Source organism: Brachyhypopomus gauderio, unplaced genomic scaffold, assembly GCF_052324685.1.
Source record: "Brachyhypopomus gauderio isolate BG-103 unplaced genomic scaffold, BGAUD_0.2 sc62, whole genome shotgun sequence".
Lineage (NCBI taxonomy): Eukaryota > Metazoa > Chordata > Actinopteri > Gymnotiformes > Hypopomidae > Brachyhypopomus > Brachyhypopomus gauderio.
Window position 1 is genome coordinate 623,680 of NW_027506883.1, and position 19,551 is coordinate 643,230.

Here is a 19,551-nt window from a genome sequence, read left to right on the forward strand (position 1 = left end):
TGGGACAGGTGAAGATGGATCTCTCCACTTTTTTACCCACTTCATGAGTTCCTTGCTTTCTTATGCTGCTTTTAGATCAGCAGGATGCATTTGCACAAAATTCTTGGGCCAGACGGTGGATAAGTGGGTCCATGACAGTATTGCAGCACATGTAAACGACGCACCAGTGACACCAGCCTGGTGACGAGCTCACGCATAACACAAGACACAGAACATCTCTATGTTCCGTAAGGATCATAGTTAAGGATGAACGACACGGGCCAATGGTTCTGTAGTCACCCATATGTAGCCTGTGGCTGTGGATTCAACCCACCCAGCCCGTCCACCAGATATTCTCTGTGTTTAGTACAGAGACAACATCAGAAGCTACTACTCACCTCTGCGATTAATTTCTTTCTTTGCTTGACAGGTAAATAAGTCACTGCATGCTGGGAGATTGGGTTTGAGTTGGTTTGAGTAACGCATGCTAATATGAATTCCTAGGTACACATGAATCCTAGTTGGCCTGCTTGAGTCATGGTTTGATAGGGCTAGATTTAAACTGTGGGCGAGAAACTGCTAATCGTCCCTACATGTTTTATGTTGAGTGTGTTCTTTGAGTGTGTGCGCGCGTGTGTGTGTATGTGTGCTGAGTGACAATCAATTTGTGTGCAGAGCTGAAGATAAACATATTAGGTAGGGAGGAAGAGCGGCTCACATTTAATTGAAGGTTCCCATGACACCAAATGCATTCCAATAAATGTCATCTAATATCCAGAGAAGACATGTGCTTTAGCCACGACTCCCCTAGCTCCTCCCCTCTCCAACTCCTCCTGCTCCTACCCAAACATTTATGACTTTACAGGGCATTACCGAGAACTCTGGGAGACACAGAGGCAGACAGAAGTGGGGGGGGGGGGGGGGGTGATCTTTATGCTGGGATGAAAGAGGATGAAGGGAACTGGGACAGTAGAGACAGTGGGGAGATGACACGCTGTCAGCAGTTTGTATGCAGCATGTCCAAGTGTCTGTGTTCTATTTGCTTGACGTGTGTTTAAAGTAACACCGTGCCACGGCACCAGAGAGCGTGTGTGATGGCAACTTTTCCGATAGTTCTCAGCGCTGTTCATGACGTGCACCACTGTAATAAGTCCCCTTCCAAAAAGGCTCGTCATAACCGTGTAAAAGGACTCGGTATGCAGGATGTACCGTGTGTCTGCAGTGCAACCCTGGCTTGTGATTGACTGGTTCAATTTTGCAAAAACTGGATGCCTTCATGAGAGGAGCCTCAGGCACAAGTAATGAATATAGGTGTACACAGGAAGGAAGGACCCAGCTGTCAGCTGGCTGAAAATGTATTGTGGTAATATGCAATACGATGGATACCAAAAAGAAATGATAATTAAGTCTGGGTGTTATAGATCTTGGATAATGCTGACGTGCCACCATGGTAGAAAACATTTCTGTTTCTGCACATCATTAGTGGGGTGTTACCTGCCATGAACGGTGATGGAGGATTGTAATTATTGAATGCTCATGCATATGCTTGCACGTTGCATGCTGTTGTATCTGCATTATTCAAAGCCATCGTAATGGAATTGCGGTAGTTCTGGGGTGTGTGCTGCCCGGGTTCATCGCACCTGTGTCAAGGTGCAAAACAAATAAGACAGAGAGCCGTCTCAAAGTCACGAGGAAGGACACGGCAGGCCGGCGTGGACCGTGATGGATGGCCTTTGCATTAGCGCGAGGTAGGCTGTTCAATTAATATGTGCAAAATGGCACTCGAACCAGGAGGGGGAAGACGGCGGAACACTTACGGACCGACAAATGGAACAAGCATTTATATCAAACTCAAGGCACTTTACGACCGCTGTCCAAATTGGTGCCAAATATATTGTTTTCCATTAAGGTTAATGTTTTTGAACAAACATGTTTACCACTCATATTTCATCTAAACAAAGGGTGGGGGGGTGGGGGGGTTAAAGGAAGCAGGTCGGCTACCGCAGATCTGCTGTCAGGGCCGATATCAAATGATGGTGATGTTATTCTCCTGTTGACTGGCTGAGACGTGGAGCTCAGGGCAGCTGCTTGGCTGTCCAACGCTCTCTGTTCCCCAGGGCCTGTCAGAGAACTTGGCTAATCAATTAAAAACACTTCTACTTCTTAAAGCCCCTCTCATGCATATTGATTCTCTTGCTAAAGGTTATGCTGTGATGTAACTGTATCTGAGAGTTATGAGCCATTTAGACCCCAAGCAGGTCAGAAATAGACACTGTAGGCATAATCTTGGACAGATGAGATGATCACCTTAAAGGGCAAGTACTTGAATTTATGGCAGTCTCTTATGGCTTATCTAGACTAAAGCCAAAACATGAAAATACAATGGGCTCTTTCTCTACTGAGGCCCACTGCCTAAAAATCTGTGTCTGTGTAGGTACAAGTGGAAGAGGATCATATTTGAACTGGAGTTGTGTTTAGCATAATAGTGCATAATAGTGTATAATAGTGCATTTACAGTGCACATCAATGCATACTAGTGCATAATAGTGCCCTGGCCTGACAAATTTGGATGTTCTGTAGAACAGCATTGACAAACTTCACAAATCAGACACATCATTCTAACATCTATATGTAACTATCTGCACTTAAAAGGTGACAACCCTCACTGCAGGACTTATATAATCTTGTGCAACAGAAACTTAAATCAATTTATTAACAACTGTATCCCCTGACCAATTGCTTTACATACTTTTTGGTCATGTGACCTCCTATTGCGACAACCATATTTACAATGATGGCCAACTAATGATGATATAAAGCAAAATGGCCTCCAGAGAATGATGCAAACAGAAACTTCTCAATTACATTCGCAGTGGATGTGCCCTATATCATTTACCCTTACAACTTCTTTTACCCTTTTGAATTGCTGATGAAGTGCCCGATTTCCTCGTGACATTATTATTTCCTTCATCCATAACTCATCATGTTTCAGCAGAGAGAGCCTTGAGGCTTTTAAAAATACAGATTCATACCAGTTTTTGTGCTTGCTGGGCACACAATCCACAGCTAAGACATAAAGAATAACAAACATGGCAGGAAAAAGATTGTTAATCTGATGGCCTGGGTGCCTGCCAAGTGTTAAGGCTCATCTTGGGACACTAACATTTCTTAATTGTTTACGCTAACAGAAACCTACTGGCTATGATTTATGTGTATGTAGATAAACATTAAAATGCAAGACACTAGCATCGGAAGTTGACAGTAGAATGTAATTTAACATAAATATACATGTAATGTATACCTAGTGGTGCTAATTTAATCTCATCTCCTCTTATTGCAGCTAGCAATTTCATCCATCCAATTTTCATCTCCTTGAAGGCAATGAAATGTAACCTTTTACAACCCCAAGGTACTGTTAGAGTTGACAGTGCCACAAATGATTTTATTTAGGCCATAACTATGAAATTCATGAAATTTATGTCAAATTATAATTTGTAAAAAAGAAGTGACATTCTAGGGCAGACCAACATATTGTTTGTGGTTAAAGGAGGAGAGAGATATTTGTCATGCTCTGTGCTGTCTAGTACACCCCCCAAAGAGCCCACCCCTACACAACACACTCTCAGCAAGTTTGTGCAAGAGTTACTTGCAATCGCTCGCTAACAACACAGTTCATCTACAAACCCCATGAGAATTAGGTGATTTATTACAACACCTGTCTGGATTCTGATATGCTGAAGGTGAACGGCAGAAAATGGCCCATGTTTAAGTTCTGTTGTGGCAGTATAGCCATGTATGTGCATAACTGCTCTTTGAACAGGACTGTGTATTATACTGAGGCAAATCATGTCATCTGTTTCATCATATTAGATTTGACTCATCACATGATCCAAAATGTGCATTGATCACTTATGAGACCAGTGTCAGGATCAGAAAGTCTTACTGTCAGAAGACACAAGAGGGACAGGCAGACGGACAGGTGGACAGGCAGAGAGGCGGGCAGGCAGACAGGCGGACGGGCAGACAGGTTGACAGGCGGAGAGGCATTACCCTCTCACAACACTCAAAACAATAAAAAAACATTTTGGGGTCGTCGGGGATAACAGATGTGGTCTCTTAAACACGGAGGTGTTGAAGGAGCTCTGTGAACTGACAGTGCAGAGTCGGGCTGTGTGACTGGTTCAGGTTTAATCCTCATCGTCCATCTGTAGCTGAGGTGTACCTGTCGTTTCCTGTTGGTATTATCAGTGTAGTAGCAAATCTGCACATCTGCTGAACAACAGCCCAAGTTGAGCAGCTAATGCCTTTATCTGTTGCCTGGAGCTAACAGTATGTTGAGGCAGGTGACTGGACACACACAGAGGAGGCCACGGTTTGGCTGTCAGCTTCCCAAGATTGCTGTAATTGTCAGAGCCCTTAAATGTCAGGAAGATTTTACAACTACAAAATACAGAAAAGAAGAAACTTTAGGGAAAAAAATGTTACCAGCATGACAACATCAAATCAATATAAATTATTTCCTGGAGCACAATGAGGTATTAACGGCATATGTCCTAATTGCAATAAATATGATTGCCAGCTGTTCAGCCCGATTTAACTATATGAGTTCAAGTCAAAAATCATGCAGACCTTTTCCCCCATCCTCACCCGTGATACGTCTCACCTCCCGCCTACAATGGCGGCTCTGCTCTAACGTGTGCAATATTGAGAAAGGGTTTAAAATGAAATAGTAGGACACATCATTCACGCCTGCCCGCAATCTGTCCTCTACCCTGTGATTTCTGTAGAAGAGCTGGATAGAGACGGAGCACCTGTAAGGATCTGGGTTTGCTTACCGCTGCACTGTTCCAATCTGAAAGTGGGTTATTTAGTCAGGCGTGCTGACTCAGGCAGAGCGAGCTGTAGATGGTCAACCTCCCTCGAATGAATGAGGAGAACCAGAGAGACAGCGAGTCACTCCAGTTTTCATACATCACACAACCATAATGGAAAATGTAAAGGAAAAAAAGAGATTAAGCCAGAAAAGAGCTGATGGTCTTATTTAATCGCTAAACAAAAATGTGACCTTGAATGCTGAGGCTAGATGAATTTCTCAGAATAAGCAGAATCAACAAATTGCCTTTTCTCCGCTGTGTGCCTCAGAAGGCCAAGAGAGTAATGCCCAGTTAATCCAGGCCAACGTGGGCCTGAATATAAAGTTCCTTGATTATGGTGTAACACTTATTTTAATTACAAAATATGATCATTAAGTGATGGCTGCATTAACAGCAACTTGTTAATTAGTCATTTCTGCTTAGAAACGACAATATAATTACCAAAGGAAAAAAAAATTAACTCAGATGTCAATCAAATCTAAATTCTGTTTTAGACTCTTTTCACTTGTTTATGAAATGTTAGATCTACTTATTTTTTAAATCTTTCTTGTATGTGTTTATCTAAAGTTTGGCGGTGATAATAACGTCCCCGTGTGATTTTGTCTGTTTCTTATGTGTTGTCTTTCCCTTTTCAAAGGTCAGTGAAGATACTAGATATTTGGTTTGTCTCCCTAGCAACAGCACCTCCGTCCTGATGAAGCATAGCTGCTATTAATAAACCTTCAGAGGTCCCAGTAATCTGCTGACTGCGTCCATCAGCAGACCAGGGAAATGCAGTGCAGATCCTGAACTCCTGGTTCTTTCTTGGTGAGATGTTCGATCTCAGGTCCTCTTCGTTTTTCTGGAGTTTTGACAGAGATTAGGAATCCCAGCGTTTGAACAAGCATAAATTGTCAAGAAAATTTGTCTCATCATCTAAAATGGCCCAGAGTCAAAGGTATGGTTATGCCATTGCAGTTTGTAGATATTTTTGCTGGGTGAAGTGACTATACCAAAAGAAGAGATCTAAAGAGCTGCTTGCAGGTGGATGACGTGGGTAGTTACTGTTAACCTGCCATACTGTGAAAGGAGTGTTCTCATCACACTTACCCAGAGGGCTTCAGTGCAGCTCTACGTGTCTGCCGCTACTTTAAAGTAAAAAATACACAGTGATGTGATGCACAAGGAGTGAATTAAGGTCCCAGGGTCAACAGCAATATTGTAATGCAAGAGACATCTGGTGTGTTTGTGCATTAATAGTTTATGTTCAATTAATTTCTAATTATTGATTAACATTTACTTTCTTCCAAACTTTCTTCCAGACCCTGTAAAATAACCCAGCAAAGACAGACTAAACCAAGACCCTGTAAACAAACACAATAAATACAGACTAAACCAAGACCCTGTAAACAAACACAATAAAGACAGACTAAACAAAGACCGTGTACAGAAACACAATAAAGACAGACTAAACCGAGACCCTGTAAAGAAACACAATAAAGACAGACTAGACCGAGACCCTGTAAAGAAACACAATAAAGACAGACTAAACCGAGACCCTGTAAACAAACACAATAAAGACAGACTAGACCGAGACCCTGTAAACAAACACAATAAAGACAGACTAGACCGAGACCCTGTAAAGAAACACAATAAAGACAGACTAAACCGAGACCCTGTAAACAAACACAATAAAGACAGACTAGACCGAGACCCTGTAAACAAACACAATAAAAACAGACTAAACCGAGACCCTGTAAAGAAACACAGCAAGAACAGACAAAAAAGACTAAATTTGTATTTCCTGAATGCCGTATAACACAATAGTGTCAATGCACTGCAGTAAATTGAACTAAATATTTCTGTTCACAAAGTTCATTGAGTTCTGATGTCTCTACGTCTGCTTGGCAGCGCGTCAAGTGTTGGCATTCGATGAACCTTGACCTGCCCTGACCTCTCCAGACTCACAATGCCAGAACCCAGCGATGATTAAAGGACCAGTGGGAACAGTGTGGAAACCCTCATCCATCTGGGCCACTTTCATGTGCTTTTGCATGCAGACAGAAAGGATCTCCTCCTGGAGACAGCTTTGCTGACTAGACTGAGATATCTGGTCCAGCATCTTTCAGTGTGGACCTATCTCTCAAATGTGGGTGGCGTGTCTTGAGTGTTAATAAATGCTGCTTGATCTCTCACTGTTTGGCCCAGTTCTGTGTCTTTCTACGATGTAAGTAATTGTACTGCCTGTAAATAGAACATCCCATTTTGGCTAGAAAGATTGATTTCAGTCTACTATCAACCAAATCACCTTTGATTGACGGTCATCTTCCCTGATGTATAGCTAACACCAGTCCAGTGGTCCTGAAAACACTGTACAATGAGAAGTCTGAGCTCCAGGCAAAGAACTCATGATATGCATGGAAATGCAGAAAAGGGAATTACATTCACGCAAAATATCTCAAATAAAGGTAATGAAATGTGGAAAGCAAATTTAGTTGGGAATAGACGGCTATTGCTATAGTGAAGTGTCATTGAATGATAAAAGTTATTAAGAGAAGAGGATTTGAACAAAATGAATGTAGTCACATTCCTATGCATTCAGCTGTATTGTCTGACACTGCTCAATGAAACGTTCAGCACATATCAATATAGAAATAATTCTCTTCTCACAGCTGTCTTATTTTGGTTGCTATGAGAAATGAAATGAAATCTTTGTGCTTCGGTTTTTTTTTTTTTTTTTTTATTACTGTTTGATCAGTACTGATGACTATAAATAATAATGATAATGCAATACAGCAACAAGGTTCTGCCAAAATAACTGCATGTTTCTTTCAAACTTTTTGAGCCTCATGGAAAAATTGGCATGCAAGTCAGAATTCCAGTGTGTGTGGATGCATTGTGTGAGACTGGTGTGCGTTCTTGCGTATGTGTGTATGTGTGTTTAATGAGGCTGAGATGTCTCTGGTAAGAGGTGTGATGTGATAAGAATGGTAGCTGTGCTCTCCCTCATTATCACAGTTGCTGCTAACAGCTGGAATCTGGCTCTTCATGCCAACAGAGAAACATGCGCTGAAACTGTTCACATTACTCACTGGTTCCATGATTAAACTGTTCACATTACTCACTGGTTCCATGATGAAACTGTTCACATTACTCACTGGTTCCATGATTAAACTGTTCACATTACTCACTGGTTCCATGGTTAAACTGTTCACATTACTCACTGGTTCCATGATGAAACTGTTCACATTACTCACTGGTTCCATGATTAAACTGTTCACATTACTCACTGGTTCCATGATTAAACTGTTCACATTACTCACTGGTTCCATGGTTAAACTGTTCACATTACTCACTGGTTCCATGATTAAACTGTTCACATTACTCACTGGTTTCATGGTTAAACTGTTCACATTACTCACTGGTTCCATGATTAAACTGTTCACATTACTCACTGGTTCCATGATTAAACTGTTCACATTACTCACTGGTTCCATGGTTAAACTGTTCACATTACTCACTGGTTCCATGATTAAACTGTTCACATTACTCACTGGTTCCATGATTAAACTGTTCACATTACTCACTGGTTTCATGGTTAAACTGTTCACATTACTCACTGGTTCCATGATTAAACTGTTCACATTACTCACTGGTTCCATGGTTAAACTGTTCACATTACTCACTGGTTCCATGGTTAAACTGTTCACATTACTCACTGGTTTCATGGTTAAACTGTTCACATTACTCACTGGTTCCATGATTAAACTGTTCACATTACTCACTGGTTTCATGGTTAAACTGTTCACATTACTCACTGGTTTCATGGTTAAACTGTTCACATTACTCACTGGTTTCATCGTTATACTCTTCACCTTTGTGTTTCATTGTTTTATTGTTCACATTACTCAGTTTCTTGATGAAACTGTTTACTCACAGTTTCATGATGAAACTGTTCACATTACTCACTGGTTTCATGGTTAAACTGTTCACATTATTCACTGTTTCATCGTTATACTCTTCACCTTTGTGTTTCATTGTTTTATTGTTCACATTACTCAGTTTCATGATGAAACTGTTTACATTACTCACTGTTTCATCGTTATACTCTTCACCTTTGTGTTTCATTGTTTTATTGTTCACATTACTCAGTTTCATGATGAAACTGTTTACATTACTCACTGTTTCATGATGAAACTGTTCACATTACTTACTGGTTCCATGATTAAACTGTTCACATTACTCACTGGTTTCATAGTTAAACTGTTCACATTACTCACTGGTTCCATGATTAAACTGTTCACATTACTCACTGTTTCCTCCAGTGGAACAGCCAAAGCCAATCATAAGCAAAGCAGATTACAGTCCAAATGGCTGATTCAATTTCCTAAGTCTTTGCCACGTTTCATTCTCATCCACCCCCCTGCCCGCCGTGCCTGCTACCAAAACTGCTCTATTTTCTATTGTTGGCACCTTGCATTCGACAACATGACGGTTGGTTATGCTCTTGACTCGTGACCTTTTGGAGCGAGTGACTTTGGCACAGGAAGGGATTTATTTTTAAGCTGTAGGGGTGGTGCTTTCTCCGGGTCTTAATATGGATTACAGGAGCAAAGGCTGGTGCTCAGGGGAATAGACCCATATTACTGTTTGTCATGATCAGCACACAAACACTCCTACACTACCTGGTCTCTACATCCAAACAGCCCAGAAGACTCCTCTCTGTTTCATTACACCTCCATTCCTTACCACTTCAGCACTTCACCCGTTATGCTGTTTCTGTCGTAGAACACATCAAAGGCTGAACCCAACAGGGACACCTTTCCTCCAATCATGATCTAACAACATGCATCATGGGTACACATCTGCAAGCGTCCTCTTCTGCTCTCTGTCCAATCCCAGAGGGCCACTGGAGCGAGATGGTGAGCGATGCTGATGACACTCAGCTACTACTTGGTCACACCGCACCGTCGGTTTTCTCATTAAGCAGAAGCACATAATTTCATTTATGAAACAGAACTGTGGTCATTCTCCATTGCAGGAAACAAATATTTCACAGCAGGTGATGAATATTTATTTGACATGCATGCGTTCAAACGCTGAAAATATGCATATAGACATGACAGGACATCTGTATCTGTGTCATTCTGGACTCTCAATGTGTGTGTTGTGTTTGTGAATGTGTGTGTGTGGTGTTTGTGAATGTGTGTGGTGTTTGTGGATGTGTGTGGGGTGTTTGTGGATATGTGTGTGGTGTTTGTTATGTATGTGAGTGGTGTTTGTGGATGTGTTTATGTTGGTTTTGTGAATGTGTGTGTATGGTGTTTGTGAATGAGTGTGTGGTGTTTGTAAATGTTTGTGAGTGGTGTTTGTGAATGTGTGTGTGTGTGGTTGTGAATGTGTGTGTATGGCGTTTGTGAGTGGCATTTGTGAATGTGTGTGTGTGTGTGTGATGTTTGTGAATGTGTGTGTAGTGTTTGTGTGTATGTGTGGTGTTTGAGAATGTGTGTGTATGGTGTTTGTGAATGTTTGTGAGTGGCCTTTGTGAATGTGTGTGTGTGTGTGTGTGTGTGGGGGGGGGGGGGGGGGTTGAGAATGTGTGTGTGTGGTGTTTGTGAGTGTGTGTGTCAGGAGGCAGCACATAATGAGGCTGGATAATTCAGACACTGAAGAAATCATCCAGTAATGCACCCTGTAATCTGTGACCAACTGAACAGGAAAGGTTTATGCTAACTATTAAAGTTGAATTAAATTGAAGCTTTATTTTAAGGGCATGAGTGTCAGTCATTGATCACCTGATTATTGTCATGGGAACAGAACATGCAGGATAAGCAAAAGGAGGAAAACAAGTCCCCAACCGAAGAGTTTAACGAAACTATTAAAATCAACCCAAACATAAAAGTGCGTTAACCAGAACTAAATAAGTCAGTGTGACCTTAACTGGGACCATCACAATAACAGGAAGGGCTGCGGAAAGAACACAAGAACACGCAGGTCAAACACGCACCACCTGTGTGGAATTAAACACGTGAAACAGAAAACAAAACACAAACAAATGCCATGCACAACACCACCACCTCCTGGCAGACAGGGGGCGCCGTTACAGCTATAACGTAAACATTTGGACACACCTTTTCTTTGTTTATTTTAGGGTTAAGGTATCAAAACTGTGAAATAACACGTTATTATATATGATTATGTTGTGCCTGACAAATATTGTTGGTGTTCTTAAAGCAGCTTTGTGAGACAACTGTCCATTATTATGCTCGTGATTATGATTTATTACATTTTCCATTCTGAAAAATGGACATTATGTAAAATGTCCAGACTTCCTGTATGGTTCACTCAGTGCAGACGTCATTACAGACATTCTTTAACCTCATAGCAACCGTGTCAATTCAAATCCAAAGGACTTGAGTGGCCAGTCGTAACCATAAGGATAGTGTCACAGTTCATCTGTTTATACACACTGAAATTCACTCACTACATGTTTGGGGGCAGAGAGTGTTGGTGTACATGTGTAGGTGTTGTGTGTGTGTGTGTGTGTGTGCGGACGTAATTGGGGCCAAATATTTAAATAGCGACGATCCATGTCCCCCCCACTTTTTATTACAAAATTACGTCCATGGTGTGTGTGTATGTGTGTGTGTACAAAGCACTGCTCTGTGTCAGCTGTCAGCGTTCAGCAGATCCCTTTATTTAATCTCACTGAGCACGAGAAGTGAGTGTCAACACTATCCTGACAAAACACAGCAAACGAGCGTACATGTGCACATGCTTACACACATGCACCTGCAAACACACCTGTTTGCCTTTTCTCATCACGTCAGCATCCATTCATCCTCTAGTGTTCTATCCATCCATTCAACCTTCCGTCCTTCACGCATCCATCGATCTATCTGTCTTTTTCTCCCTTTACTATTCATGCCAGTGCGTATGGTGCCTTCTGTCTGACACCATACTCACACATGCAGAGGTCTCAGCTCATTGCCACAACACTTATCTTTTAATTAACATCCACATATTCACAATTCATTACACTCACTTCTTCACATCAATGTAAGGCATATAAGTGGCAAATCATTAGAATGGTAATTGCATTTTGCAGTATTAAGAGACCTAATAAAGCTCATATTAAAGTGATGGTGGAAGGTTTGTGCTATCAGGATCTGATACACATGGGGAATAAAACATGTGACGGATACATCATGATGATGATGATGATGATGATGATGCACCTGTAAGTATTTATCAGTTGGTTATCTGTATTTGTAGGCACACAATAGTGTGAGTTCACTAGTGTTAATATCTGTATCTCAACGTGCATTTGTTCCCTATGCTATGTTGTGTTTTGCATTAGAAGTCAGTGGTTGGCCTGTGGTAAAAGTCCTCTGGTAAAAGGTATAACAACATGGAGTTAAAGTATTGAATATTTATTTAATCTACTCCTTAATCAGAAAAAAAATATATAACTGTGCACTTAACTGAAATGCTTTTAGTAGCAGTTTTCTATTAATAGAAAACTAAAAGTCAACTGTAATCAACATGTCTAGACTTAAATTAAATGGACATTTCACTAATATGCAGAAACAAGCTGACCACCCATCAACCCCTTTACCCTACCACCACACCCAGGGTTCTGACCACCCATCCACCCCCAACCACCACACCCAGGGTTCTGACCACCCTTACCTCCAACCACCACACCCAGGGTTCTGACCACCCTTACCTCCAACCACCACACCCAGGGTTCTGACCACCCATCCACCCCCAACCACCACACCCAGGGTTCTGACCACCCATCCACCCCCAACCACCACACCCAGGGTTCTGACCACCCATCCACCCCCAACCACCACACCCAGGGTTCTGACCACACATCCTCCCCCACCCCCAACCACCACACCCAGGGTTCTGACCACCCTTACCCCCAACCACCACACCCAGGGTTCTGACCACACATCCTCCCCCACCCCCAACCACCACACCCAGGGTTCTGACCACACATCCACCCTCAACCACCACACCCAGGTGTTGGAAACTATAGAGCTATTTTGAGGAATGTAGAATTTTAAGATTTTCTCAAACATTACTGTAATATGTAATTCGTTTTAAATATCAAATGAAAATGCATCAGTTATATAACATTATTAATTATAAAAACATTACTCGTTTACAGTGTAATCAGACTTTAGACAGGCAGTGTATTATTCATAAAAAATTGTGTAGCTGAATTAACATCAGAACACATTATAATTAATTTACCTGTCACCCATGAAATTCTTAATCTCCATCTGAATTTCATTTATTACTTGGACAAGCAAATCTATGGTGTTATCCTTGAGGATAAACAACCAGATATGACTGATCATTATTCACAAGTCCCATTCTGGCCAGTCATTATAGACACACTGGGATTGTGAGATTTATAGCTTATGGGTACCCGAGATGTCACCGGTGCCTTGTGAGGCTTTATTCTTTTATTCAGAGAGACTTGCTTGTGTGTACTGTGATCACACTGTGGTTTGTGAAATTTTAAACCTCCTGTTGATCAGGGAATAGTGGACAGATATAGTGAGAAAAGGTTATGACTCTTTTGGGGAAAAAGGTTGTTGAAGGACTTACTGATGGGGATAATATTAATAGAGAAAACACTTATTATATAAAAATATTAATAAACAACTCTTATTATAAACTCTTATTATATAATATATCACCTTGCCTAGCATTTTAAACATTCAAGGACATTTATACCACTTTGCGTGTTTAAATATTCAAAGTTTCTGATATTTTGTGTGCTGATTCTGAGTACTGATCTAGGTAACATTTTTATCTCAAGTTTCAAAACCAAGCAAAACTGACCATGGTGTCCAAACTCACAAACTTGTCAACATGTAAAACGACATTCTGAATATCTACAATTTCAGCCCTATTAAGTTCCATTTACCGCAGGTGCACTTTCTTTCGTCTGTAAGCTGTGTTGTCAAATAAAATGTTTATTGTCCAAATTCACCTAGTGATTTTTCCTGAGTGTTTTTGTTTCACAGCTGATGAAATGTAGCATATATGGTGCATTCACCATTAACAATGCAGTCAGCTTGCTTGAGCAAAAGGTAATTAATTAAACATGAAATGAGAGATTGCTTCAAGTTAGCATTGCGCTAAATGAAATACAGTATATTATAGTTGTAAACAACATTTATTAACCTACATCATTAGCTTTGCTATCAGTTTTGCATGCTTCAGTTACATTAACTGAGTTCCGCTTTAACATTTATGTCCAGTGGCAGGAAAAGCTATAGACACTAAACTCACCAAAGCAATCTAACACAGATATGCTCTCATTTTAAACATCTTACAGCCAAATCAGAACAGCAGAGGACACAATTTTTCAAATATGCTGAAGTGAGCCTTTGGTTTCTCATTTGCATGATTTGTTATTGTTTGAGATGATGAATAAACCAGGAGCACAGATGAAAAATTGCTGGCTCTTGATAAAGGGGAATGTGTTGGTAGTGGAGCATGAAGCTAATCGGAGGTCCCTCTTCATTCTCTATTAACCAGGATGTGGTGGGGGCAGAATGCATTTAAATGACAATGTGTGATAAAAGCTTCCTGACTCTTAGTCAACTCCCTTCTCTAAGAAGAGAGCAGATTCCTTTCAGTTTGTGTATTTTCACAACCGCTAAGAATTAATCAAAAAGATTTTGCTCGTTGTTTTGCCCATAATTAGAAAAGACACCTCACTCACTGATTTTCACATAAGCAAATTTAATCTCCATGGCAAATCAATCCATGTACAGTGTAAACTTTATATTAATGCTCAGTACTAACTGAATGTAATAAAGGATGTTATAGTTTGAGTTTAAATGCAGGGGTCTTTGAAAGAGAAAGGACTGATCACATCTCTGTGGGGAGCAGATTTTGATGCAATGCTGATGACATGTCACATTAGTGTCCCACTAAATTCGTCAGACATCCAGACATATTGATTTAAATTAGACTGCCAGCAACTAAAAATTGTTATGCAGTAATTTCTTATGTCTGAAAAGAAAAGGAGTGGCATGAAATTGAATATGACGAATCAAAGTATTTTAACTTCCTTTTGCCATACTGAGGTGATGGTGGTGGTGGTGATGGTGGTGGTGGTGTGGTGGTGGTGGTGTGGGCGATTGGGAGGAGGTATCATTTGATGGTCTAAAGAAGGTATCATTTAAACTCGCCTGGTGGTCAGCTGGGGATGAAGGTGAGGAAGATGAGGAAAGGGACAAAGAAGTGAGAGAACGGCTGAATGGAGGGAAACAAGAAAGGAAAGAATCAGCTGTGTGTGAGCTCACGAATCCTCACAGTCGGCCCGAGAGCCTAATCAGACATTCCCAAAAGCCGCTGATTTCTTTACCAATGCTTCAACTCTGATTAATGTTCATCTTGAAGCAGGACACGGTCAGGTGCTTTAATCAAATCTAATGTTCAGTCTTCCACACAGAACTCCACAGTAACTTCACCTTGTTTCAGGTCATTTCAGGCTCAAGTTAGATGATTTCCTTAAACTGAAATGAGATCAGCAGGATTAGTCAAAGGCATTAAGATGAGAAGGCCATGTCTATAGAGTTCAAGAAACTTTAAATTGATTCTTAACTATAACTTTGACATCTTTAACAGGCATTATCTTCTCTTCCCTAATCATACTAACTACACCACTAGCTGAAGTAAGCACTGGCCATTATTTCTAGACAGAAGGCAAATCTTGGAAACTTCTTTACCGTTACATGGTAAAGAAAAACGTGTTTTACCAGATGGAGAACAATGCCAACACCAAATGGACAGAGATATAAACCCATCTGAACCACCACGATATGTTTCATTTGGCATAGTGCCGTAGTGTTACCCCAGTATTCCTTTAAATCATTTATACTTTCAGCCATTGCAAATATTTGGGAAAAAAACGAACATTTTCTAGAACCTGTGTTAGAGTCTGTGGCCCTCATTAATAAAACTTAGGATTAAAGTCCGGCTAACAGACCAATTAATACTGAATGTATTCAATAAACAACTGAAATCTTGGTTTTACATCATGTTTGCTGAGCAAGATTTTATTTTTTCCCACAATCCACTCTTCTCCATCAATGGAGACGTCTGGACCAAAGAGTTGATGCTCAGTAGCACCGAAACAGCAACATCAGCACCAGACACAGATTGTTGCCGTGACAACCTGATTTCCTTTGATAACTTTCATGTCTTATATGTATGCCTTTTATTGTTTAGGGTCCCCTACTGCCACAGAATTAGTTAGATAATATTGATTGGTATATAAAATGTAGTGATTTCGGGTGTGTGTGTGTGTGTGGGGGGGGGGGGGGGGGGGGTGTCTCAGACTCTCCACTCAGCTGGTCTTTACCTTGACTCAGACATGATTGGACTCACCTAAGTTGGCCTCTACAAACATCCACATGTTCCTGTGCCATCTCAGTTTTTCTGTCCCACTCTCTTTCTTTCCATCACTCGTCCATCTCTGTCTCTGTCTCTTTTCTTTCTCTTCTGTTTCAGTTCACTTTCTTCCTCTGTCTCACTCCCGGCCCTGTTCTGGGTTTATTAGTCATGCTCTGTCTGTCATGTGCCTCAGTCCCTTTGAGACATATCTCGGTCCAACCCCTCCATCTGCCTGTCAACCCTGTGACCACCAGAGAGAGAGAGAGAAAGAGAAAGAGATAGAGAGAGAGAGACTGAGACAGGTAGGAAGACAAATACAATTCACCCTTCTGAGTGACAATGAGAGACAGTCAGAGTCACACAAACACAAGAAAGATGAAGAGACAGAGGAGGAGAAAGACATGTCATCAGGAGACACCCGTCTGCAGCACACAAAGGCTGTCTGAGTCTTAGTCTGAGACACGCACACAGGTGCTATTAGGGGGATTGTGCTGCACTGTAGGAAACCTGTAAGTGCTGAGATGGAAACCTTGGCGTAACAGTGATGATGCCCAGAAGATATGCTCAGAACATATGCTCAGAAGATATGCTCACTTGGTGTGAGTTTTTCAGGACTGTCTCCTTAAGAAAAACTTTTCTACATCCCAGTGGTTGTTTACCTCATTTCAGCTAAATAAGGAATTATGACTCAGTGCAATTTCAACATAATAACAACTTTGAGTAAAAGAAATAAAAGACTCATTCCTGTTCTAAAGGTCATGCTCTTTTAAAAGGTTTACATATCTGGAAATATTAATCTAGTTTAATTTGGGCTGCTAGTGTTTTTACACCTGTAAAGAGAATAAGGGCTTTTTAATACTCATCTGATTTTCTCCTCAGCAAATGAAGGATGTGATAAATGTGGGAGGTAAACACTGCGTTCACATTTATTCTCACATGCTGATGTTAGCAGCTTTCTTTCCCTGCTGTCATCTTTCTAAAGGTCTAAGTACGTATCATTACGTTACGTATCACGATAGAACAGCTTTACCTTGAAGTGTTTTGCCTAGCAGAGGCAAAACACAACTGTATATTGAAAGCTGTCGTTCTGATCTGTTTTCAGAATATGTATTAACTTAATGTAACTGGAACAATATACTAAACTATGTATTAAAATAACAGTTCTGTCTCATGCATCACTAGAATATTTTGATTTGTGTGAAAGCAATGATGTTTACTTGATTTGAAGAGTAAGAGTAACTAAAACGTGCTCTATGTCAGGTACCAAACCCATTGTTTTCGTTGCTCGGTGTGGCTTCACGTGAGATGACTCCATTCACGTGAGAGGACTCCATCAGGATTAATTCCTCCATCTCCCTGTGCCCTCCTTTTGATTCTCATTGTGACTCCTCTTAATGACGTGTAATAAGGATTTGTTTCAAGCTCTCACACTTCCTTCACGAGGCGGAACTCCTCTGGGTTCAAGCCACTGTGACAAACGCCAAGCTGCAATTTCCCTCCCTGTCATCATTAGATTAGCGCTTGAAGAGTCGGAAGAATGAACAGGCGTCTTTCCCAATGACTGCCAGCAGCCACGAGGGTGTAATGCTCATCCCTTCTGTTTGTTTGCAGGTTAAGAGCTAAAGGGGAGCAGGTTGGGTCTACAAACAGGGCCCTCACAGGCTACCGTCATCACACTTGGCCTGCTGCAGAAAACATTCTCAGATTCTGTTTTGATCGCTTTCATAACATGAGGATGAGAATGAGTTCAGAAGTTGTTTGAAAAAGCAATCCAAGCTGACTACAGAGACGTTCCTTCTGCGTACTGTAGTTTGAAAGAAATGTCGCAGTAACTCCCAGACCAGTCGAGCTTCGTCATCGCATTGCAGCAGTCGCATGGGACTCGAGACTTCTTTTGAAGGCCCATTAAAAAGCCACACAGCATTGAGAGGCGCGTCACACTTAAATGCTTCCCCCTCATTCTCCTGAAGTTCTGGCTGGCCGAGAATAGCTGCTGGTGGTTGCCTGATTGACTTTTCCCATGAAGGGTAATTGATTGGTGGGGATTATGTGAGGAGCCTGGTCCTTGATAAAGACAGGCAGGCTGAGGCAGACAGAGGCAGGGCAGCCCAGTGAATCTCCCAGTCTACACAAGTCCCTGTCTCAGCCCATTACAGGGTGACTTACCGTCTCCGCCACACAACACAGGGTGTTCGTTACATTCTTATGCCTTCTCATCTTACTCATTTGATTAAAAACTATACAAGCTACAGTTTTGGTTCACTCTAGCCTGGCCGTTCCTCTGGTGCGTCCTTGCTTGCGGTCAGGAACACATCTGGAGGGAGACGTCCTACAGAATGAAACGGCAACTATTTTTGACAGGAGTAAAGAGAACATTAGTATGTAGCACATAATAACCAATGAAAAGATAATAGCATGTCTGTAGAGACATCACCCTATTGCTAAGCTTACCTGAAGACCTAGTTTCTGATGTTCTCCAACATAACTTCTGATGTTCTCCAACATAACTTCTGATGTTGTCCAACATAACTTCCGACCATTGTTTAAGGATGACACTCCAAACTAAGGACATGAAATACAGGTTTTAGTTTTATAAAAGTGCCAGGCATCATAACAAAATCATGAGAGAACAACTTGACATTTGACAATTTTCCTCAGTGAACAGTGAATTCAGATGCTAGGACTTTAAAGTCACAGGTTACATATTAAGTGTCAGTACAGAGCAGTTTCTTTACAGAGAAGTGCATAGCTGACCTAAATCATCCCTAAGACACGTTTTATGTGTAAAATTGTTGTGGATTCATCTTGGGTTTACAGGTAGGAATAGCTTCAGGGTTTTCAGGAAAAAATATTGGAAAACTCAGCTTTACCAATAAACTAATGTTTTACTGTTATTAGGCTACTGGTGGTGGGTTGGGGTCTTACTCAGTTAAAACTAAAATATATCAAAACAGATGACAAATTTAGAATTCAGATAGTAGAATATGTAGATATGTTTGGCTTTCGATATGTATATGTATAATACTGCATTTTAGTAGTGCAGAACAGAAAATCCTCAGGGTTAGGGGTTCCTGTCTTCTCATGGGTCCTTAGTGGTATTATGACATTATCCAGTGCTGCAGATTGCTGAAATAGCCAGAGCTTCTCTAGGAACCTGATGTCAGGGTAACCCACACAGCAGGACTCAGCACCTGAAACACCAGTTCTCATCTCTGTCTCTGTCTCTCATCTCTGTCTCTGTCTGTGTTTCTGTTTTGCACACATCCACACAGTGGAACCGCTTCAGATA

The 19,551-nt window shown here is 41.1% G+C and overlaps 1 long non-coding RNA gene across 1 annotated transcript; it reads left to right on the top strand.

The window, feature by feature from the left end:
• The first annotated feature begins 1,986 nt into the window (after window positions 1-1,986).
• LOC143489487 (uncharacterized) lies at window positions 1,987-7,027 on the top strand. Its single transcript, XR_013124691.1, has 2 exons — window positions 1,987-5,790; window positions 6,744-7,027. It is a non-coding gene; the product is annotated as an uncharacterized LOC143489487 (long non-coding RNA).
• The last annotated feature ends 12,524 nt before the right edge of the window (window positions 7,028-19,551 follow it).